Here is a 24,345-nt window from a genome sequence, read left to right on the forward strand (position 1 = left end):
TATCTATTTACTCGGCGTAACATCATCTTTCACATTATACAAAAAAATTGGGCTAACTTTACTGTTTTGTTACTTTTTATTTCATGAAACCATTTTTTTTCCAAAAATTATTGCGCAAATACCGTGTGAGATAAAAAGTTGCAATGACCGCCATTTTATTCCCTAGGGTGTCTGCTAAAAAAACATATATAATATTTGGGGGTTCTGAGTACTTTTCTAGCAAAAAAATGATGAATTTTACATGAAGGAGAGAAATGCCAGAATAGGCCCGGTATATATATATCTATATCTATATATATATATATATATATATATATATAGATATAGATATATATACACACACAACATCACATCAATAGCCCCATCTCGTTAAGTGGATGATCTGTTCCATATATAGACTATATTACCAAAAGTGTTGTTTCTTAGTCCGTAGGGTTCAATATTGAGTTGTCCCACTCTTTGCAGCTATAACAGCTTCAACTTTTCTGGGAAGTCTGTCCACAGTGTGTCTATAGGAATGTTTGACCATTCTTCCAGAAGCGAATTTGTGAGGTCAGGCACTGATGTGGACAAGAAGGCCTGACTCGAAGTCTCCGCTCTAATTTATCCCACAGGTGTTCTATTGGGTTGAGATTAGGACTCTGTGCAGGTCAGTCATGTTCCTCCACCCCAAACTCTCTCATCCATGTCTTTATGGACCTTGCTTTGTGCACTGGTGCTCAGTCATGTTGGAACAGGAAGGGCCCATCCCCAAATTGTTCCCACAAAGTAGGGAGCATGAAATTTTCCAAAATGTCTTGGTATGCTGACGCCTTAAGAGTTCCCTTCACTGGAACTAAAGGGCCAAGCCCAACCCCTGAAAAACAACCCCACACCATAATCCCCCCTCCACCAAATGATTTGAACCAATGCACAAAGCAAGGTCCATAAAGACACGGATAAGCGAGTTTGGGGGAGGAACTTGACTGGCCTGCACCACCTCAACCTAATAGAACACCTTTGGGGTGAATTAGAGCGGAAACTGCGAGCTAGGCCTTTTCGTCCACATCAGTGCCTGACCTCACAAATGCGCTTCTGGAAGAACGGTCAAACATTCCCATAGACACACTCCTAAACCTTGTGGACAGCCTTCCCAGATGAGATGAAGTTGTTATAGCTGCAAAGGGTGGGCCAACTCAATATTGAACCCTACGGACTTATGCCTTGTACACACGGTCGGATTTTCCGATGGAAAATGTCCGATCGGAGCGTGTTGTCGGGCATTCCGACCATGTGTGGGCTCTATCGGACATTTTCCATCGGATTTTCCGACACACAAAGTTTGAGAGCAGGCTATAAGATTTTCCGACAACAAAATCCGATCGCGTCAATTCCGACCGTGTGTGGCCTGTTCCGATGCACAAAGTGCCACGCATGCTCAGAAGAAATTCCGAGACGGAACAGCTCGGTCTGGTAAACTTAGCGTTCGCAATGGATACAACACTTTCGTCACTGTGCAATGTTAAAAATGGTTTAATACAGCACACTCTCTTCTTCTTTATAATGTGAGAAGAATGAAGTAGTTTTGCTGTTCATATTCACACACACTTCTCACAAACTTATTTCTTTATTATTTATCGGGATTCCCTTAATATATTTTGATTTGTCACATCTGACAAAAATATTTTTTTTATTTTTTTTTTTTTTAAAAAGGCAGATTTTTTTTTAATTTTAGGTTTGTATTTTTTCCAAGGCTGATCTTTGTTTTATTTTATTTTTAGTTTTACTCCAGAATATTTTTGTGTGTGTTTTGTGTGTCAAGTTACCACAACACCATTGATATCTTATATTATTTAATCTCAAGGAGATTGTTTGGTGTTGGTGTCCCTTGTTAATTTCACATTGTAGTTTTGAAATGTACCTGAATCCTCACAAACAAACTGTCCTTTTTGAAGGAAAACACACATAGGAGAGTATAATTGAAACCAAAAATCCTTTATTAAGGGCTCAGAACCAAACAAAGAGGGAGGCAACGCTGGATAAACAGCAGAAATTAGCGAAGCCTTGGACCCCCAGGGCAGACATCAATTCTTGAACATCAAAATTGGTGGCCTGAGGAGTCCTTATCTAAGGGAGTGCAGTCTGGTCCAGAAGTCCCAGAGATCCGGAAAGCAGTAGATGACATCTGTGTCCCCAGGCTGTGGTACCACAAGAGGCTGCATCTTTTGCCAGACCAGGCTGGATCCAGGGTCATCACTTTCTGGTCTTCCTTCCACGCTTCCTTCCTGGCTGTGGCTCTGCTGTTGGAGATGTGGCAGGAGGAGGAGTAGGACCTGGAGGAGGAGGACCATGTGCGAGGTCACAAATGTGGGTCTCGGATGTTATTTGGGCCCTCAACCCCTTATTGAGAGCTTCCAACATTAATGACTCACACATGAGTTGTTGGCCCTCCTCCATCTGCTGCATTTTACAGGCAATTATGCCAGCAAAGTCCTCCTCCACAGTGTGTGGTGCTCCCAGGGCCTCTGTAGCCTTCCAAAAGAGGCCTATGGCAGCCTCCTCTAGGATACTTCTCTTCCTGCCACTTTCTCTTTGCAGGTGTAGGGGAGGGACCTGCATATCAGGCAGCCTGCTCGGCCCGGCCACCTCCTGGCTGAGACTTCCCTGTGTATGAAAAAGGGACATGGTTGTAATGTTTTGCATCATCAATCACAATCATAAATTAGTACTCGAAACTAACATCTAGTTAACATCATTGATTGGACAACCTGAAATATTTAGAGGAATGCTATACCTGGCTCAATCTGGGCTCCTCCACATGTTGCTGCCTGGAAGGCCCAGGTTGGGCGTCAGAAGCCTTAGCTGGGGGGAAGGAAGCGTGTAAGGAAGACTGGAGAGTGATGACCTGGGTTCAGTCTGGCCTGCCAGAAAATGCAGCTTGTCATAGTACCACATCCTGGGGACATAGATGTCATCTGCTGCGAATCCTGGACTTTCTTGCGCTCCCTTACATATGTGCTCCTCAGGCCACCAATTAGAATCTTCAAATATGTGATGTCTGCCGTGGGGATCACCTGCTTCACAATTTCCAACAATTGATCCAGCGCTGCCTTCCTCTTTGTTTGGTTCTTATAATATGGGTGGTTGATCTCCCATAGACAAGGCAGCTCCCTGAACATGTCAATGAATATTGCCATGAAGTCGGTATCATTCGAGATATCCATTTTCACTGCAAGACACAACACAAGACAAACCCTAATGTCAGCCAAAACTCTCCTAATCTTGTTACAATATAGGCCTCAATCTAGAAGCAGTATAGGCCCAAGTTTGTCTCTTACCTTCGTTCTTACGATCTGCGCCTCCGATGCTCCTTCCTCCGCTTACAGATAGTACGTAATACGCACGCGTGTTACGCTTTATACACACTGCGCATGCATGTAACTCCGCCCGCCCCTGACGTTCTTTCTAGTCTATTCTCTGCCCCTTTTCGTTCTGCGCAGTGGGGGAAGAGCACATGGCGGATACACAGCAGGTGCGTGCTAATTACAGGAACGAGGAGGAGGAGGAGGAAAGCCCGGATCCGGACACGTCCCGATCCAGAAGGAGATTTAAGGCATCAAATATGTCCTTTGGGGAGATGTTGGAGATGGTGGACATCCTGAAGAAGGCCGACTATGATGGGAAGTATGGACCTTACCCCAACCCCAATGTCAGAAAGGCCAAGATCATGGCGAAAGTGGTCAGGAGTCTGCACCGGAATTTCGGGGTACGACGATCGAAAGATCAGCTCAGGAAGCGGTGGTCGCACCTCAAATTATAAGAACATGAGCAGTACAGAAAGATCCGGATAGTGCTGCAAAAAAGTAAGTAGTTGTGCTGTGTTCCAATTCTTTATGTTTATTACGTTCGTGCTGCTCCATGTGCTTTTCTTAAAAGTGTACATTTTAAAATGGCAACTTTCATGTTCATGGGCACATTATTCGTTCGTATCAAACATTTTTCTTTCGGCCTATAAAACACCATTGTTTTGGCCATATGCATTTGGCCACATTTTTAATGCCCTACTTGTATGAAACTAATTTGGTTGTGTAGATGGCTTTGTTACTAGAATGAAATGCAAACTAGATTCTGTGTAAGGAGAGGACACTCAGCAGCTGTTTTCACATCTGGACACTGGAGCAATAGTGTGGGACCCCAGAACACCCTTTTTAGTAGGGGGGGCACACAGGTGCTCCAGTGTATACTATAGGGGGGTCTCCATCTGTGAAGCTTGTACAAAACAGGTAAAGTATTGCAGCTTGACAAAGGACACTGAAAATGCTACATTTAGGAACTCTGCCAAAATAGACAATTGTACCCCACTTCCAAGCAATGTTTCCTATTTATAGTTCTGCCATCAAATATCTGTGTGCTAAGTACACCTTTTTTGTTTTACATAGGGGAGAAAAGACTCGGAGGACACCCCTCATCCGAGGAGACCACAGACCCCCCACCTCTGGAAGCAGGGGAAATACCCCCAACCCAAGAAGAGCAGGAGGAGGAAGACGTGGTGGAACTAGTCACCACAACAGGTGAGTGTCTGCGACCACAGGCTCAGGTAAGAGATGGATGCCGGCATATTTTTGATACCTGTTTTTGCTTTGCTTGTTTCTCTCTTTTTAGGTGATCGTGATGTTGTGGATCCAGATCCTTTCACATCAGAAAGTGCCCAGATCCTGATCGGGGAGATCATGGGGTGTAATTTACAATTGGAAAACCTCAAGAAAAACATCAATGATGTTATTCAAAAAAATAAAAACATCATTGATGTTTTGGGGCGAGTTTAAAACCCCTCCAAATCCCTTTATTTTTTTGTGTGCTACAATGTTAAAAATGTTTTAGCGATTTTTGTAAAAGAAAAATTTGGAGGATGCACACAGTGTGCCAACATGTGCTATCTGCCATCACGGGAGATCAATGGACGTGTTTTGGGGGTGCAACCCCTTCCTCAATAATAAAGTAGCTGAGAGGAAGGGGTTGCTCCCCCAAAACACGTCCCTTGATCCCCCGTGATGGCAGCTAGCACATGTTGACATTGGCAAATTTGTATGCATCTTCCAAATTTGGCTTTTCCTGGGGTGACTTCACCCCATCTGAATGCAATATCAAACACAGTTCCTAAATACTCATGTCTGATATTGCCTTCAAGTTCTAACAAATGTGAACTTTGTAAGTTCAAGATTTGTGTCTTTCTTGTTGGTTTTACACATGCCTGTTTTATCTTAAATGGACATTTATATTTTTTATAATGCCACCCCAAAAATTGTTATACAACAAACATGTTGGTTTGTTTTAAAAACCTTTTCTAAATGCATATGTGATTGTGCGGGTATTAAAAAGATTGTTAATCAAGAATGTGTGGATTATTGTCTCAACGCTACAACACTTTTGTGGTGATGTAATTGCTGCTTTCTGTGAAAATGGGGGTTATTTCCTAAGGGCAAATCCTCTTTGCACTACAAGTGCAGTTTCAGTGCAGTTTCAAGTGCACTTGTAGTGCAAAGTGTCTTTGCCTTTAGTAAATAACACCCAATAGTGCTTTGTATAAGGTTACACAATCACGCCATTTTCAGGACTCCCAACATTTCTGTCAGGGTCAGCTAAAACAAACACAAGCAGTAAATGTCAACAAAGATTAGCTTTTTTTTTTGTTTTTATTTGATAAAGGCTTCACAAATTTGCTGGCATATTGATGGCCCCCCTACCCGCAAAGAACTCAAGGTATCTTAACCGGACATCACGGGCACTCAGGGAGGGCAAGCCAGGACGGCCACTTTCAAGCGCCGTCACGGTTGTTTCATTTAGAATTCCGGCCTCAGGCCCAACTGAGCCAGCATAGTTGGCAGAATGTTGGCTTAAAAAGTTATGTAGAACACAGCACGCCAGGATTATATGATTAAGTTTATACTCCGCCATATGGATGGGTGTCAGAAATAGGCGGAACTGGCTGGCCAGGATTCCAAATGTATTCTCCACCACTCTTCTGGCTCTGGCCAGCCGGTAATTAAAAACCCTCTGTTCTGGGGTGAGGGTCCTCATCGGGAATGGCCGCATAAGATGATCCCCCAGCGCAAATGCTTCATCCGCAACAAAGATGAATGGGAGTCCTTCCAAATTCTCTTCTGGAGGTGGCAAGTCCAAGCTGCCATTCTGGAGACGCCTGTAAAACTCCGTCTGGACGATGACTCCACCATCGGACATCCGGCCATTCTTCCCCATGTCCACATACAGGAAGTCGTAATTAGCCGACACCACGCCAACATCACAATACTATTGAACCCCTTGTTGGGTGGTGGGACAATGTGGACGATGTGGACGTGTTTCCCATCAATTGCCCCTCCGCAGTTAGGAAAGTCCCACCGCTGGGCAAAGTGGGAGGCCACAGTCTGCCATTCCTGTGGCGTGGAAGGAAACTGTTGAGGAAAACAAAAAAAAAACGTAACATTTCTTAAGGGGAATTTTACAACACCAAAGTATAAGGTACACCTATCATATCCCCCCCCCCTCTCATGGGCCATTTCTAACATTAAGGGGGGGGGAATCTTGGACAGGTAACCTTCTCCACTTAAATGAGAGATGAATGCCTAAATACAGGATATTACTTGGAACAGCCCCTCCTTAGTTACACTATTGGCAGCCCACTGGACAGGTAAGAAGTGTCATAATACAAAGATATAAATACACACTGTACACATTTGAGCACATTTGGACGTTCTGCTATTACCTATCAAGATAATAATAGGATACAAAAACTTTAAACAGTACCATTTGAAAGTATACAGGCAGGCCCTTGCACTACATGCTTTGGGGAATTCATCCATACATCTGACCACAAAAGAGGTGGGTATAGTGTGTATGGGTTTGGCAAAGTCAGCAGATAGATGATTGAGGATAGATAGAGAATTGGGATCAGCTGACTTAGCAGTTGTGGGGAGGGAGGGTTAATAAAAATGATTTGGGGACACTACAAAAAAAAGCCTCTGGCACTCTGCCTGAATTTAAAGCACAAATCAGATTTCTAAACATTTTACGGGGTGTTTGGGGTAAAGCACTACTACAGAGCTGATAAAATACATTGTTAAGTGACTACATGAGGTGAATATAGGGCCAGGAGAACATGCTGGGGAGGTTAGTGAAGGCAAATATGTATGAAGGACTAAAAAAAATTACATAAAAATCCAGCATGCATGAGAACAAAGGGGACATTCACAGCATATTACAATCATGGTAATTAGGGAATGAGGAAAGAAATACAATATATTATCAATAATTAAATACAATAAAATGTGAGATTAAAGGATAAAAATCTTACCTTCATATACTCCTTCTGTAGGACCTGGATGATGGTAGAACAGGTCTCTGGGATAATGATCCCCAGAGCCTGGGGGGAGATGCCTGCTGAGAACTTCAAGTCCTGCAGGCTTCTCCCTGTCGCCAAGTACCGCAGGGTAGCGACGAGCCTCTGCTCCGGAGTGGTGGCTTGCCTCATGCAGGTGTCCTGCCTGCTGATATAGGGGGTCAGTGAAGCCAACAAACGGTGAAATACGGGGTCCGTCATCCTGAGAAAGTTCCTGAAATCATCAGGATTATTCTCACGGAGCAAAGGCAAATGAGAGAACTGGTCACGCTGAAGCAACCAATTCTTGGTCCATGAACTCCTCCCCACCCTGTTCATGGACTGGACTTGTGTCAAGGTCAGGACCCCAACACCAAGCCCCCCGCACAGCACAAACTCTACGAGTAGTAAGTATACGCAACATGGCTAGAAAACGGTCGGCTGCTCAGAACGAAGTAACAGAACGCACTGAAGAACAGCAAGGCCTGTGAAGAGCGACCTGAAAAACAGTAACGAACGAACAAGAACACAATTAGACTGGGATGCCACGAAAGTTCATGTGTGTGTAAAGGCAGGCGTACCAATGCTTTTTGGTAATATAGTGTATACATATGCCATAAGTTAAAATCATACCATGTTCTTAATCACATCTCATACTTAGTCTAAGACCATGATATGATTTTAACTTCTGGCATATGTATATATACAGTATATGGAACATATCATCCACTTTTTAACCACTAGATGGGGCTATTGCATAATGTCTTTACGTCTCTTGGGAATGCTGGTTATAGTACCTTGCTCACTTTTGTTACTCTGCAAGCTCAAAAAGGATGTTCCCTATACATTCCAGCTCCTTCTCCTGCATTTCCCAGAACATTAAATACATTCAAAAACCAACAGGGAATATGGGAATCCATTTTTACGACTTGTATGTAAGTTTAGGATCTCAATTACAGAGATATTATTAATCTCTCCAACTTGTTTGAAAAACGGAAGTGCCGATGGAGGGCAAAGTAACGACTACTTTAGTGTCCTCCTCCCTAGCGGCATATAATCACCTTTCCTTCACTTCCATCTCTTTTCAACCACCCGGAGCAAAGCTAAAACCTGGCTGGACTGGACCAGTGCTGTCAAACAGGGGCAGAAAGACAATCTTAAACCTTGTGTAAGCTACGGAGATTCAGAGCTTACATGTGGCTTCTTTTCAATGCTGGAGCAAAGTTCTCTAGCACCTAAGGTGAAGATTCCACAGTGCGAAACCCGAGCTGAGATGGACAGGGCTTGCACATCTTTGTATATAGTGGCCACCCTGGTGCAAGGTGTAGAAATTAAAGCTGCTGTACCTACTTTGGTCCATTGGTCTGAATAGGATTTGGGTGGGGGGGCGATGTTTCCACCTAGTTAAAATAGTGTGATTTGGTTATTTTGAGCATGGTAAAACAGCCATGTTTCCATTAACATTAGCATAACAACAATTTGCTCTTCCTTCTGGGAACTAAAGTAGCTTATAACTCAAAAAAAAAATGATTTGTCCCTTTTATAAAGGCAATAAAATTATGTTTTGTTATTTGCAATAGTTTTTTAACAAAAATTCCACCATTGGTTTAGTTACACAAAAATGTGCAACCCATTTTGAAGATACAGAGTAATTAAACAGAGGAATACAAGTAACAAATGCATTTTTTTCATGCAGCAATACAAAAACTAACAAACACAAATTATACAATTTACACACAAATGGTAAAACAAAGCATAAAAGGAAAGGAGATAACAAAGGTATAGATAAAAACAAAAACAAGCGTTTTGGTTGGAGTTTAACATTTCCACAGTACAAACAAATGCCCACTGCCCTCACCTATAACTGGCCTTTGCAGCAAGGAGCACATAGAAGGGCAACGCATGCGAAACAAATCCAAATAAATTCCAAGCTATAATTACGACCAGCTTGCAACCAACTGAATTATCCTGTCTAACTGTATGTGTTAAAAGCAGGGGTTTCGTTTGCACACGTCTGCAAATACATGTAAAAGCTACAGAGCCCCGTCAAGGCACCCCATTATTTTCTGTAGTCCTAACTCTAAATTTTGAGGGCCTCCACAGTGGAAGCTCATGCATTATAATGGATAGGCAGAGGGCAGGGGAGCCCACCCCTCAAAGACACAGGGGCGCACTGGACACCCAGCACATATTACTATGGCAGCAAAGGTGTCCAGTGCGTCCCTTCACCAGTATTTAAACAACACAAACAAATGGCCACTGCCCTCAACTATAACTGGCCTTTGCAGCAAGGAGCACATGGAAAGGCATCGCTTTCCAGCCAACAAAACAGGGTTATATCTGAAAAATAAGTAGGAAGCCGGATCATGAAAAACTCTTTAGTCGTGTGAAAGTGCTAGCTTATCTTGACAGCGGACAATGCCACCCAGTCTGTTACATAGAAACTATCAATATCCAGGATGCAGGATGCTTATTTCCTTATGAGCATCAACCTGATAAAAGCACAAAATTTAGCTTCATGCTACAGTGCTTTTATTTTTTAAAATGCTTTTTTATTGCTTTTATTTTTTCAGAATACAGAAACAAGTTTAAACAGTATCTGAACCCAAGAACAAAAATGTACTATATTGGAGCTTACCAGCTCTTATGCCCTGTACACACGGTCGGACATTGATCGGGCATTCCGACAACAAAATCCATGGATTTTTTCTGACGGATGTTGGCTCAAACTTGTCTTGCATACACACGGTCGCACAAAGTTGTCGGAAAATCCGATCGTTCTGAACGTGGTGACGTAAAACACGTACGTCAGGACTATAAACTGGGCAGTAGCCAATAGCTTTTGTCTCTTAATTTATTCTGAGCATGAGTGGCACTTTGTGCGTCGGATTTGTGTACACACGATCGGAATTTAACCGATCGGATTTCGTCGGAAAATTTTATAGCCTGCTCTCAAACTTTGTGTGTCGGAAATTCCGACGGAAAAAGTTCAATGGAGCCCACACACGATCGGAATTTCCGACAACACAATCCGATCACACTTTTTCCGTTGGAAAATCTGACCGTGTGTACAGGGCATTACATGTGGTGTCTGCATGGGACAGCAGGCGAAATTATACCTAAAACTTAAATAAAAATAAATACCAGCAGACAAGTGTTGGATAATAAAGGCCGCGGTTGTTTATTATTGGTTTCAAACGTTTATAAATATTCAATCAATTCACATATATAAAAGCTTTAAGCTAACCTAGCCACTACGGCTCAGGCTGCAAAACACAATTCCCAACTTTAATAACTTTATTTATCAAACACTAATTTTTTTTTAATAAATATTGAACATATCAAACAACTAGTCCCCCTTTGTTTTTTTTTTTAAATTTAATAAAGGTGACCTTACCACATAACAACAGCTGCGGCAAAAATTAATTAACAAAAGGGTTTTTTTTTGGTGGGAGGAGAGAACACCACAGCTCCTCTTCTGAGGCGAATGAGCCCGCTAGCCAGGGAACCCCTTTTATAACCACGTGAGCCTACTATGTTCCCCCTGAAAGCGTTCAGGCTCTTCAGGGGGGACTTTAAACTGCCATTCCTGACGCTCTCCCATGAGGAAAAGGGGGGCTAGAAACTGCCCCCCCCCCTTTTCCTATCATTCATTTTAGTTTTTCTGTTTTGTTTTTTTGTAATTGTGTTTTGTGATATGATGAAGTTATTAAAAAAGAAGTTTGAAGTCCTCCACCGGCTCTAAGACTGAGAACTGAGCGATCAAACACTGTTAATCGCTCAGTTCTCAGTGCTCTGTGAGCAGAGAGCTGGTGTCTCTGCTCCCCCCCTTACGCTCACTGGAGCGCTTAGTTGTGGAGGGGGCGGGAACGGCTGACTCCAGGTGCTAGTGCAGGCTCTTGGATGAATCCTGACCATATGGTCATGATCTATCTCCAGCCTGGATCGGCTCTGTGACATCAGCCGACAGGGGGCTTCGGCCCACTGTCAGCTAAAAATGGGTCACAGGAGTGCAGAACGAACTGCACTTCTGTGACTAAGCCTAACGAGCTCTAGCTGTACTTCTCCTTTAAAGTGGTTGTAAACCCTAGAAAAAAAAAAAAAACCTGCAAGACAAAGGCATAATGAGCTAGCATGCATAGCATACTAGCTCATTATGAATTACTTACCTGAGATTGAAGCCCCCGGTCCTCGTACACCGCTTCGGCCGATGACATCGCTCCTGGAGTTTCTTCCGGGTATCGCAGGCCCTGGCGCTGTAATCGGCTGGAGCCGCAAAGACGTCACTCCCGCACATGCGCACGGGAGCCGCTGGTAACGGTAACGGCACAGTCTGTGCCGGTAACGGCACAGTCTAACTGAAGCAACGGCACGTACTGCCATTGCTTCAGTGTGCATGTGCCGATGATGTCGGCACATGCAAATACAGGGGAAATCTCCTAAACCGTGCAGGTTTAGCAGATATCCAGTGTAGCTACAGGTAAGCCTAATTATAAGCTTACCTGTTGCAAAAAGTGGTTGTAAAGGGTTTACAACCACTTTAATTTTAATGGAGAAACAGATTGTGATATCATTGTTCTTTTCTCTCTTTCTCTTATAGATTGCAATTATTGTGTTGGCATCTGCCCTAATTATGGGAAGTGATCTCCATACTTAATTAAAGGGTAAGTTCACCTTTACCAAAAAAACTGCCTATGCAGAAAAGGGGAGTCTGTAGATGAAAATAAACTCTGCAGCTCTGACTAAAGTTGAATAATGCCCTTGCAATGGGTGTAGGGAATTTACCTCATGAAGTCTGACTGGAATACTCCCAGAATGTTGCTAAGTGAGGCCTAGTCATTACTGCTCGCCTCCACCATCACAGGAGTGAGCTCTCAAACGCTGAGCTCGAAACTACTAGAGGAGAGAAAGAGCAAGTGAGGGGGTTTGAATCAGAGAAAGAGCTCACTCCTGTGATGGTGGAGGTGAGCAGTAACAAGTAGGCCTTACGTAGGAACGTCCTAGCATCGTCCTAGGTATCTTTCAGTCAAATAATTTAGATCATGCAAATTTTTTTAATATTACACAAAGATAACCTGAGTAAATACAAAATGCAGTTTTTATTAAGGGCAAAAAAGCTATCCAAACCTGTCTGGACCTATGTGAAGAATGAATTGCCCCCCCTTGCTAAATCAATGAATGAACAGTGATTGACCACATTTTTTGGAAGGCCGAGTTAAATTTCACTTGCCTCACCCAGGCCTGATTACTGCCAGATCTTTTGCATCAAGAAATCACTTAAATAGAAGCTGTCTGACAAAGTGAAGTATGCCTAAAAGAACTCAGAAAGCAACACATCATTCTTGAACAGATGAGAAACAAAGTAATTTCCATGTATTAATCTAGAAAGGGTTACAAAGCCATTTCTAAGGCTTTGGGACTCCAGTGATTCACGATGAGAGCCATTATCCACAACTGGAGAAAACTTGGAACTTGGAACAGTGGTGAACCTTCCCAGGAGTGGATGGTCTACTAAAATTACTCCAAGAGCAAAATGATCCAGGAGGTCAAAAGAACCCAAAACAACAGCTTGAGAACTGCAGGCCTCACTCCTCACTTTCTCTATGAGAAAATCCTGAAGGAGAATGTCTGACCATCAGTTTATGACCTCAAGCTCAAGTGCACTTATGCAGCAGGACAATGATCTGAAACACATCAGCAAGTTCACCTCTGAATGGCTATGAAAAAACAAAATTAAGGTTTTTGAGTGGCCTAGTCAAAGTCCGGACCTAAATCCGATTGAGATGCTGTGATAAGTCCTTAAACAGGCACTGAGCTGAGTACATTTCTAACCAGATCACCAGGTATTTTTTTCTGTGCTCACAGGGTCTTTAACCCTTTCACCGGTGGAGCCATGTATTATTTTATTGGACACATGTTTACATGAACATGAAGAGTATTTTAACTACTTCGCACCCAAGGTACGTCATATGATGTCCTTGACTTTGCGGGGGTATATCTGAATGATGCCTGCAGCTACAGGCATCATTTAGATATTAACTTTTTCTGTCGGAGATTTCCTACACCATAAAAACAATCATAGCGGCTGTTCTGCCGCTTGATCATACTTATGGGCGCCCACGCCCAGCCTCTGCATTCAAACGAATGGCGCCTCCTCTGGCTGGAAAGCCAAGATCGTTTTATTTTATTCTTTTATTTCAGGCTTCACTGCCTAGAGGTGAGATGTGGGGTCTTATTGACCCCATATCTCACTGTAAAGAGGACCTATCGTGCCATATTCCTATTACAAGGGATGTTTACATTCCTTGTAATAGGAATAAAAGTGATCAAAAAAATATATATTTTTTTTAAAGTGTCAAACTAAAAAAAGAAAAGTTAAATTAACAATAAAAAAAAAATTTAAAGCGCCCCTGTCCCCGTGTGCTCGCACATAGAAGCAAACGCATACGTAAGTCCCGCCCACATATAAAAACAGTGTTCAAAGCACACATGTGAGGTATCGCCACAAACGTTAGAGTGAGAGCAATAATTATAGCCCTAGACCTCCTCTGTAACTCAAAACTGGTAACCAGTAAAATTTTTTAAAGCGTCGCCTATGGGGATTTTTAAGTACCGAAGTTTGGCTCCATTCCATGAGCGTGTGCAATTTTGAAGCGTGACTTGTTGGGTATCTATTTACTTGGCGTTACTTCATCTTTCCCATTATGCAAAAAAATTGGGCCAACTTTAATGTTTTTTTTTTTTTTTTAAAGCCTAAAACTTTAAAAACTTTAAAGCGTAAATACAAAATGCAGTTTTTATTAAGGGCAAAAAAGCTATCCAAACCTGTCTGGACCTATGTGAAGAATGAATTGCCCCCCCTTGCTAAATCAATGAATGAACAGTGATTGACCACATTTTTTGGAAGGCCGAGTTAAATTTCACTTGCCTCACCCAGGCCTGATTACTGCCAGATCTTTTGCATCAAGAAATCACTTAAATAGAAGCTGTCTGACAAAGTGAAGTATGCCTAAAAGAACTCAGAAAGCAACACATCATTCTTGAACAGATGAGAAACAAAGTCATTTCCATGTATTAATCTAGAAAGGGATACAAAGCCATTTCTAAGGCTTTGGGACTCCAGTGATACACGATGAGAGCCATTATCCACAACTGGAGAAAACTTGGAACTTGGAACAGTGGTGAACCTTCCCAGGAGTGGACGGTCTACCAAAATTACTCCAAGAGCAAAATGATCCAGGAGGTCAAAAGAACCCAAAACAACAGCTTGAGAACTGCAGGCCTCACTCCTCACTTTCTCTATGAGAAAATCCTGAAGGAGAATGTCTGACCATCAGTTTATGACCTCAAGCTCAAGTGCACTTATGCAGCAGGACAATGATCTGAAACACATCAGCAAGTTCACCTCTGAATGGCTATGAAAAAACAAAATTAAGGTTTTTGAGTGGCCTAGTCAAAGTCCGGACCTAAATCCGATTGAGATGCTGTGATAAGTCCTTAAACAGGCACTGAGCTGAGTACATTTCTAACCAGATCACCAGGTATTTTTTTCTGTGCTCACAGGGTCTTTAACCCTTTCACCGGTGGAGCCATGTATTATTTTATTGGACACATGTTTACATGAACATGAAGAGTATTTTAACTACTTCGCACCCAAGGTACGTCATATGATGTCCTTGACTTTGCGGGGGTATATCTGAATGATGCCTGCAGCTACAGGCATCATTTAGATATTAACTTTTTCTGTCGGAGATTTCCTACACCATAAAAACAATCATAGCGGCTGTTCTGCCGCTTGATCATACTTATGGGCGGCGAGAGAGGGACACCCCCCTCCCGCCGCCCTGCGGTGCTTCTACCGACTCGCCGCTTCCATCAGCGAGTCGGACACAGGATCCGCCGGCTCCGGATGGTGACGATAGAGATTTCCGGTGGACCAGATGGTCGCCGTAGTCTCTATGATCGTTCAGAGGCCGGGCGCGATGTTATGACGTCACGCCCAGCCTCTGCATTCAAACGAATGGCGCCTCCTCTGGCTGGAAAGCCAAGATCGTTTTATTTTATTCTTTTATTTCAGGCTTCCCAGCCTAGAGGTGAGATGTGGGGTCTTATTGACCCCATATCTCACTGTAAAGAGGACCTATCGTGCCATATTCCTATTACAAGGGATGTTTACATTCCTTGTAATAGGAATAAAAGTGATCAAAAAAATATATTTTTTTTTTAAAGTGTCAAACTAAAAAAAGAAAGTTAAATTAACAATAAAAAAAAATTTAAAGCGCCCCTGTCCCCGTGTGCTCGCACATAGAAGCAAACGCATACGTAAGTCCCGCCCACATATAAAAACGGTGTTCAAAGCACACATGTGAGGTATCGCCACAAACGTTAGAGTGAGAGCAATAATTATAGCCCTAGACCTCCTCTGTAACTCAAAACTGGTAACCAGTAAAATTTTTTAAAGCGTCGCCTATGGGGATTTTTAAGTACCGAAGTTTGGCTCCATTCCATGAGCGTGTGCAATTTTGAAGCGTGACTTGTTGGGTATCTATTTACTTGGCGTTACTTCATCTTTCCCATTATGCAAAAAAATTGGGCCAACTTTAATGTTTTTTTTTTTTTTTTTTAAAGCCTAAAACTGTTCTTTTTTCCAAAAAAAAGTGTTTGAAAAATTGCTGCGCAAATACCGTGCGAGATAAAAATGACCGCCTTTGTATTCTCTAGGGTCTTTGCTAAAAAAACATATATAATGTTTGTGGGTTCTATGTAATTTTCTAGCAAAAAAAAATATGAATTTTACATGTAGGAGAGAAATGTCAGAATTGGCCTGGGGTGCACATTTTGATGCTTGACAAATTTGGTATCTATTTACTCAAAGCAAGCTCATTTATGTATATTTTACTAAAATCTGGGTATTAGAGCTGATGAAAAACACCCTGAATGGGTGGGATTGTCACCCGTCCGGGGTGTATCCTCCTCCATCTCGCTGTCTGGAGGAGGATACACCCAGAACAGGTGGCAATCCCACAGACCCCCACAGGCTGGAGCCTAAGCTAAGGGACGTCCTGCTACCTACCTACCGAATAGTGGCTTGGATAATCTGTTAGCAGAATTTGGCTTTTCCCTTACTGTGGTGATGACTCTGGTCGTGGGGTGGCTTAGCGCATGCTAACTGCATGCACATTATTCTTGGGTAAACACTTTGACCAAAATTTTGTATCTCTTTAGAGTACTACTAATACCTATTTCTTCCCACTTCTTGTGCATATTGCAGCGCCCAGTTTCACAATATATTTGGTTGGCAACTAGACTCCGACTTCCCCATATGAGCTTGCTACGCTCCAAACAGGAAGGGGGTTTAGGGATCTCAATTTTTGCCAAGTATTACTATGATGCCCAGCTTTCCCAGCTTCTTAAGTATCTCGCTCATCGGGCGATACCTCTCTGGGTTAGTTTGGAGGCTGCAGACTGTGACCTGCTTATGGTTGATAATTTATTTTGGCTTACTCCACAAGAATACAAGGTGCTTACAAACCCAGTAACCTTACATTCTCTGACGATTTGAAACGCTACTATAGATTACTATTGCCCCATATCCCAAAACTCTAATTTCTTCACCATCCAGCATTTTACCCTGCACGGGCCTCCCTGTCTTCTTTTCAACATTGAAACTGCCTAAAACTAACACAGCTGTATCTATTGGTCAATTCAATAGGCTTTGAGCCCCTTCCGACCTTAGAGGAACAAAGTAACTTACCAATCTCCGAGGTGTTCTGCTACCTCCAGATCAAGCATTTTTATGCCACACGTATCCACTCACATACTGATTTCAACAAGATGTCTCTCTTCAAGTGCCTGTGCTCTTTCGACCCACATGCGAGGGGTGTTATTTCTAAGCTGTACCTTCATTTCTTATCTCAGCCACCGTGCCCTATGCTGGCACATGACGACCTCTGGGCTGCAGATTTGGAATTGACACTTGAAGAGGATGATTGGAGAGAGGTTTGGCAAGCTACCCATTCGGCAACCAAGAACATATCAGCCCTCCAAACTACCTATAAATCCTCTAGATGGTATTGCATTCTGGCTAAGATAGCTAAGTGCTTTCTGAGCTTCCTCTTGACGTGTTTACGTGGATGCGCGGCTCTGAGTACTCATCTTCATACAAGGTGGACTTGTCAGATTGTGCAGTCCTTTTCCCACGATGTCTTCCAAATCTTTTCGCAGTCGTTGAGGATCGAAATTCAACTGGACCCTTGAGTGGCTTTGTTAAACTTGCACCCATCGGAGCTGACTTCGACAATTCAAACTATTACTCCAAATGACTACATCCTCTAAACAGACAATAGCCAGAGCCAGGAAGATGCCTTTGCTTTGTCTCCTATCAATTAAGAATAGAATTATGAAGGCAATGGTTCATGCCAAGGTTGAAGCTACCCTACAGGATAGAGTATGTAACTACACGAAAGTTTGGCAACCTTGAGTGGACCATTTTCTCCCCCAAATTTTGACTCCTCTTTGACCTCTTGAGATAGGGCTTTATGTGGTTGGGCATGCTACAAACAAAGACATTTATATCCCCTGGAATGCCCCCCTCCTCCGTTTCTCTGTTGTGTTCTTTCCCTCCTGTTGTCCACTCCTGTTCACTTCCTTCCCCCTCTTTTTCATTTTACCCCATTTCTCAGATCTCTCATATGTTCAATCCCCCTTCTTTTATGTTATAAACTAAAGCTTGTACAATAATAGTTCTCCCAGCTTTGACTACAGCAGGATTGATTTGTTGTTGGAAGGAGAAGTTATATATTGAGAAATTATTCCTCCAATGCTTTTATAACTTATCCACCCTCCCCCAGGTACAGGTTGGCATACGACAGGGCACAACATGTCACAACTCATGGCTGATGAACAGATATATCGATGACGTATTCATGATTTGGGATGGCCCCACTAAGTTACTCCCTACTTTCTTGGAAAGACTCAATAGAAATCAATTCAATCTGGCTTTCACTGTTTCATCACTCATGTGAGGTGACGTTTTTGGATGTCACAGTTCTTCGTGGTGAGAATGGTGCCATTACAACTTGCCTCTTTTGTAAACTGACAGCAGGCAACTCCATCTTACATGCCTCCAGCTTTCACCCACGGTCCCTAATAACGTCAATACCGTTTAGCCAATATCTCCCAAATAGGCGAAATTGCTCAGATGAAAAAACCTTTCAAATACAAGTCAACATTTTACAAACAAGACTCTTAGAAAGGGGATATTCCAAACCGTGCCTCAAGAAAGCGTACAAAAGGGCAATGGAAAAAACTAGGAGTGAACTACTATATGGCAATAGGAGGGCTAAAAAAATCAGAGGATACAACTAGAGTTATAATAAAGTATTCCAACCAACATACGAAAATACGAAAAATAATTCAGAAATATTGGCATCTCCTATCCATGGACCCCAATGTAGGGAGATTTGTTTCACAAACACCATCTACTACATTCAAACTATCCACCTCTATCAGAGACTATGTTGTCCAGAGTGAATTCAAGGGAGAAACTAAAGGCGACCCCAGCAAACGCAAGGGAACATATACATGTGGAGGGTTTAGCTTTCGTCAATATATATACGTGTGGGCCCCTCATGCACACTTCCCAACAGTTCAAATTTCAGAGCACAACATTTTGCCAACTGTAAAACATATGGTGTGATCTGATGCTATGCGAATGCGGAGCATTCTATGTGGGAAAGACCAAGGTTGAGCTCCGCACCAGAATATCCAAACACATCTGGGGCATGAAGGGATGTAATCCAGATCTCCCAATGGGAAGACACGTAACCACCCTACACAATGGCCAGTTTCCCAAAGTCAAATTCATGGCTCTTGATAGAGTACAACCAAACCTGAGAGGAGGAGACTGGAACAATCTCCTCCTCCAGAGGGAATTAAAATGGATTTTCTCTATCAAAGCCGCATCTTTTCCTGTCCTCAATGAAGCGGTCAATTACATACCCTTTTTGGAGGGATTTATATCTGGAGGCATGGAAAAGTAACTCAGACATCTGTCTCACAGCTCCTGCGATTTGTTTGGCACTGCTGTGCTGCGCTCTTTGGTCTTTCCACCCAGCTTCTATGTTTGATGTTCATTACTACATGCCTGGGACTCTATCTGCTCCATCATGTTAGGGCCTGTCCTGCTCATACAACAGTGCTCCTTCTGTGTTTTTGTAATTGGCCATTGTTAGCCATGGATTTCCTGGGCTTGGGGAACCTCTTTGGCCTTCTAAGTCCTCACTGGCTGGCTTATTTATCACTAGTCCTTCAATAATTACTCCCCGTGCTTTTGTCCTCGTTTTGTCATCCTTCTATTCTATTATATAAATCTCCTTCTATGTCTGTGTCTCATCCTGCTCTTCCCCTGTTCTTTTCTCTCCCCCCTTCATCTTTTCCCCCTTTTTTCATACTTTTTTCACATTCCTTCCATGTCTGTGTCTCGTCTTGCTCCTCCCCTGTTCTTTTCTTTTCCCACCCCCTCTTTCATGTTCCCCCCCTTTTGGTTTTACTTTTTTCCTTTCTCTTCTCTTTTTGCATTGGATTGGTTGGCAGTTCAGCGTCAGGTTCACGGATCAGTTGGATTGAGCCTCGGCTCGCCCACCGATCCCCTGACAGCTCACAATCTCTTGCGGTATTAGGGCTGTGCAGAATGGCAACATGATTGCCCCTCCCCCCTTGCTCCATCCACACCCACCCCCCGCTGATGGCATTGAGGAGTGGCTCAGGCGCATCATAGTCAGGTTGAAAAAAGACACAAGTCCATTCAGAATCGTGAATTGCGAATGAACTGCTGCTCCCCTGTGAGGCACGGCCCACTGCCATATTCCATCTCCTCCCTTCAGCAGTCATAGCGGATGGATGTTGGTGGGAATGTGACGCATGACTTCACTCAGCCAGTGCCCCCATCTTGGATGTGGGCATGGGGTGACGCCGTGCGTTCGGGGACCCACTAGGCTGGCGTTAACTGAGAGCCTCCTATCTCCACACCTGGAGTGAGTCTCCAGTTGATATGGGGGCAGATCTATTGGTCCAGTCAATGGCCCTATATAAGAGAGGTGAGATACCATTCACCTCTATGGTGCTTGGACACACACATTGAAACTGGATGCAGGACACACCTGCACTGAACGTTCAGACAACCTATGTTTCAGGCAAGCCCCAGGCTCTGCTGGATGGACTAGGATAAATATACTGCTAAGCTCTACCCTCTGTAGAGGATAGTCCTATACATACTATTTGTACTTTTACTTTCCTAGATAGCCATTGACCACTGCCTATATAAAGAGTGACATAGAAACGACAGGACCTCTATGAGGCTCTGGCTTCAACCACTACCTCTATATTGTCCAGGAACCACACCTGAAGCTCACAGGACCACAGATGTGGGGTCCTTGAACTTTATAAAATGCATATGTGTTTATATCAGATACATTCATTTGATTGGATGAATCGCAGCTTTTCTTGATTTGTCAAATGTGTCATATAATAAAACTTCTCTATTTCACTATCACTCCTTGTGAACGCTTCAGGTGAGGACTAGATATACTGAGTTTCAAACTGCTTGAAAGACAACTACGGATTCAGCATATAGAATATAGATATAGAAAACACAGCATACTCTAAAGTATATCTATGCGCTGGTCATATGCAATGCTGTATTTGATTGGACCAATTCTTTGGTGTTGCATTTGCACATTTAATTTAAACTTGATATACCACATACTATCAAATATCCCCTTTTTCATCTGCAGTGACACCACCGGGTAACGGTTTGTATGTATGTGGTTCTGCGACACACCTGCACTGATCAGACTTTCCCTGGCTGTTTCTTTCCTGCACTCTATCTTTTAACATTCATATTGGCCAATTTCAGCATGGCTCTTTGGCCTCTTACATTGTGTCATAGGCATGTGAGTACTCCAACAATTATGGATGCCCCCCCCCTCCTATATTGCCATTTTATGATTGACAGATGCATAATATATGTTTCTATATTTTCTAAATTATAAAATTGTACTTTATTGCATATCGGACTAACCCTGAAGAAGGAGTCAAAGCTACTCCGTAACGCATAGGAATCCCATTTGCAATCATATTCATTGTGCACACGAACTGTGTCTATGACATGTAAATTTTATTCATGTTGTTTGACACTTCTCTAAATATTTGAACTTTTTTATATACTTGTATGTGAATAATTTTTGTTACTATTAAACTTTCAATTTTAATTATTGTGTCTCAAAATCTGTGTCTTTAAAGTCCCACCCTAAGGGGAAAACCACATTCTTGTTGAATAGAGGGATGTTGGCCTCCCACTAGCATATCCATTATACCTCCAATTTCTTGATATTAAAGAATGTAAAGTGATTGTAAACGATCACCTTGTAAAACAACCCATTCAGTTTAAAATAGAAAGGAAATGCAAAACATGTGTAAAGATAAAAAAAAAAAAAAAAAAATGTTATATACCTTTTTTCCCCTTTTTTGTAAGTGATCACATTCCCTCTGTTCTCAGCTTCATAAGGAGGAGAAGCAACAGCACACTGATCTTCCCAGTAAATGGCTGTGCAGGGAAGGCATGTCAGGACTTGTCTGATCATTGAAAGAGAGCAATCTAAGTTCCCAGCACAGCTGGAGAACTGTGCCCTCCTGTTTAGTGTGGTCAGTTGTTAATAGGAAAGCAAAGGGACTGGCAGGAACACCAGGGATTTTACACAAAGAAACAAATACAAAGAGAGCAGGATACTTTCTCATACAAGTACATGGTACAGCAGACACATATCAGAAATATGAAATGTTGGGGTAACAAACACTGCAATGAAATATCACTTTGTGGCATTTCAATCGAGTTTGTTTTGGAAAAAAAACCTAAAAAGTGCAATGCACTGAGATCAGCTCATTGGCACTGCTGCCACCATACTGCACAACAATGGCTATGTTCTAGTGCCGTTGCTGGTCCTCAACAGGGACACAGATAAAAATTTGACGTGTTCTAGCCCTCCTTTACTATTCCATAGAAAATGTTTTTTTTAAAAATCTCTGCCTGTGTCACTTTTGGGGAGTTCCCCTCAATTCCTGTCTGGCAAAACATTGTCAGTAGGACAGAAAGTTAGGAAGATCTAATGGTGTCCAATTAGCAGTAAAAACCTGAAAGGCCTCTAACCTTTCCCCACTCTAAGCAAAACTAAAAAAAGTTTTGACCGAACATACACTTTAAATATATTTTTTTAACAGAAAGGGAATTTATGAGGTCATTGTATCATACAAACCATATTTAGTAGATTTGTTAAGGCCATAAGCGTTTCTAAGTCACTCACCAGACTGTAAAATCCAGTTTTGCTTTCTCTTCAATGGAGTAGAACTTCCAGCAGTATTTAAGGCTTCCTCTCTACATTCTTCTGGTGTTCCCGGAATGGCATGATATTATGACCTGTTTCAGTTCTCGGTGTGCCCTGCTAATGTTTAAAGTAGTAGACGGTCCTTTGTACCAGCTGTGCACCGAGTAGGGGAGGGGAGCTGAGTGGATTTAGGAAAGAACAAGCTCAGCGTTTCCTCTCTATATATTTATACTGTTTTTGCTTTCCAATAAATCAGGGATCACGGAGCAGAGACAATAAAAAGAAGAATCAGAAAGGCTTATTGGCTGCTGTTAGCGGTGCCAGTGGAGGGACATTCACCTTAATCCGACCAAAAATTCCATGCTAATTCTGAACATAAACTCCCAAATAAAAGAAACCTTCATTTGCAGTAATTGAGCCAATGCTTGGTGGGCAATGTTAGAGCACGAAGCGAATGATTGTCACCCCACCCACAACCTGTTCTTTTAATTAGCATACGATTAGTGTTAATTCCTTTATTAAACTCAACTATTATTAATTAAAGGTTACTGATTTGTCTAAGCTTTCTATTTTTTTCCTGTTTTATTTTTCAAGTCATGACCTCTTTTTCTCTGCTGCTGTGGTTAGGCTCTAGAAGCAGTTGTTACCGCAAAGATTTCTCCAGATGCTGCTGTTGCTGAGCATGTGGTGGGGCAAGGGTTGTATGGTAGGGATGTCATCATGTCCTCCTTGTTTCCCTTCTTGTTGGGTGCCAAGCTAGGGTCACATGAGAGGCCTGCCCCGGGGTGGGTTCTTCTGGGCTACGCTAGGCAATTTGAAGAGGTCCACTTGTCTTACACATGGGGTACCTTAGCTTGAACAGATGACTGATATCTAATGAACACTCCCGATGTAATTATACACCACTATGGTCACTTGTGCACTTAGGAGGGACACGCAAAGCCAATGCCCTCCCCACCTGTCAAGTGCATCATCGCTACCTCACTCCCAGTAAAAGTATGGAGCCCCACTGTGCACCTATTGCAGACTCCATTTCTGTACTTAACTTAACCCTTCCTCTTTCATGCCTGTGTACAGGCTGGGAACCTCTGCGGTGCTGATCTGCTACCATTGCTATGGGAGATGGACCTGCTCAAGAAGAGAGTGCCAACAACTCCTGTTAGAAGATATCCCACCAGTCACTTGTACACACTTACAGTAGGCTGCTAGAGAAACCTTTTGTTACCCTTGGTGACCACTTGTACCTTTACACTGTATGATTTCTTGTGCCGTTATTTTCATACGCCAATGTGCTTAGAGACCCGAGCTGTAGACTATATGTGCATAATCTGAGTAACTTCAGACCAGACAAAGGCAACGTTTCAAAAGCTTTCCAGATGAATAAGATAACAGTACAACATAAAGTGCCTTCTTTCCCTAACATCCCTAGTCCCTAACTTAGGCTTGTAGCTGCCCCAGCATACCTGCTCAGGAAATAATCCATCTTTGTCAGAGTACATAGTGGTGGTATCCAGAATTGACAACTTCAGAGTGGACTGCAAGTCCCAGCAGTTCCTCCAGGCTGTAACAGTCCCGAGGGCAGATGTACACTCATGGTCACCCCAGGGTCGG

The 24,345-nt window shown here is 42.7% G+C and overlaps 1 protein-coding gene across 1 annotated transcript in view; it reads right to left on the reverse strand.

The window, feature by feature from the left end:
- The window catches only part of LOC141134704 (beta-1,3-galactosyltransferase 2-like), a 57,728-nt gene extending 34,887 nt beyond the window's left edge, over positions 1-22,841 (reverse strand). The window contains exon 1 of the mRNA XM_073624144.1: positions 22,714-22,841. The gene's annotated coding sequence lies outside the window, so the exon portion shown is untranslated. The remainder of the gene's footprint in view (positions 1-22,713) is intronic.
- Between the last annotated feature and the right edge of the window lie 1,504 nt (positions 22,842-24,345).

The sequence above is a fragment of the Aquarana catesbeiana genome, linkage group LG03 (assembly GCF_042186555.1).
Source record: "Aquarana catesbeiana isolate 2022-GZ linkage group LG03, ASM4218655v1, whole genome shotgun sequence".
NCBI classification, from domain to species: Eukaryota; Metazoa; Chordata; class Amphibia; order Anura; family Ranidae; genus Aquarana; species Aquarana catesbeiana.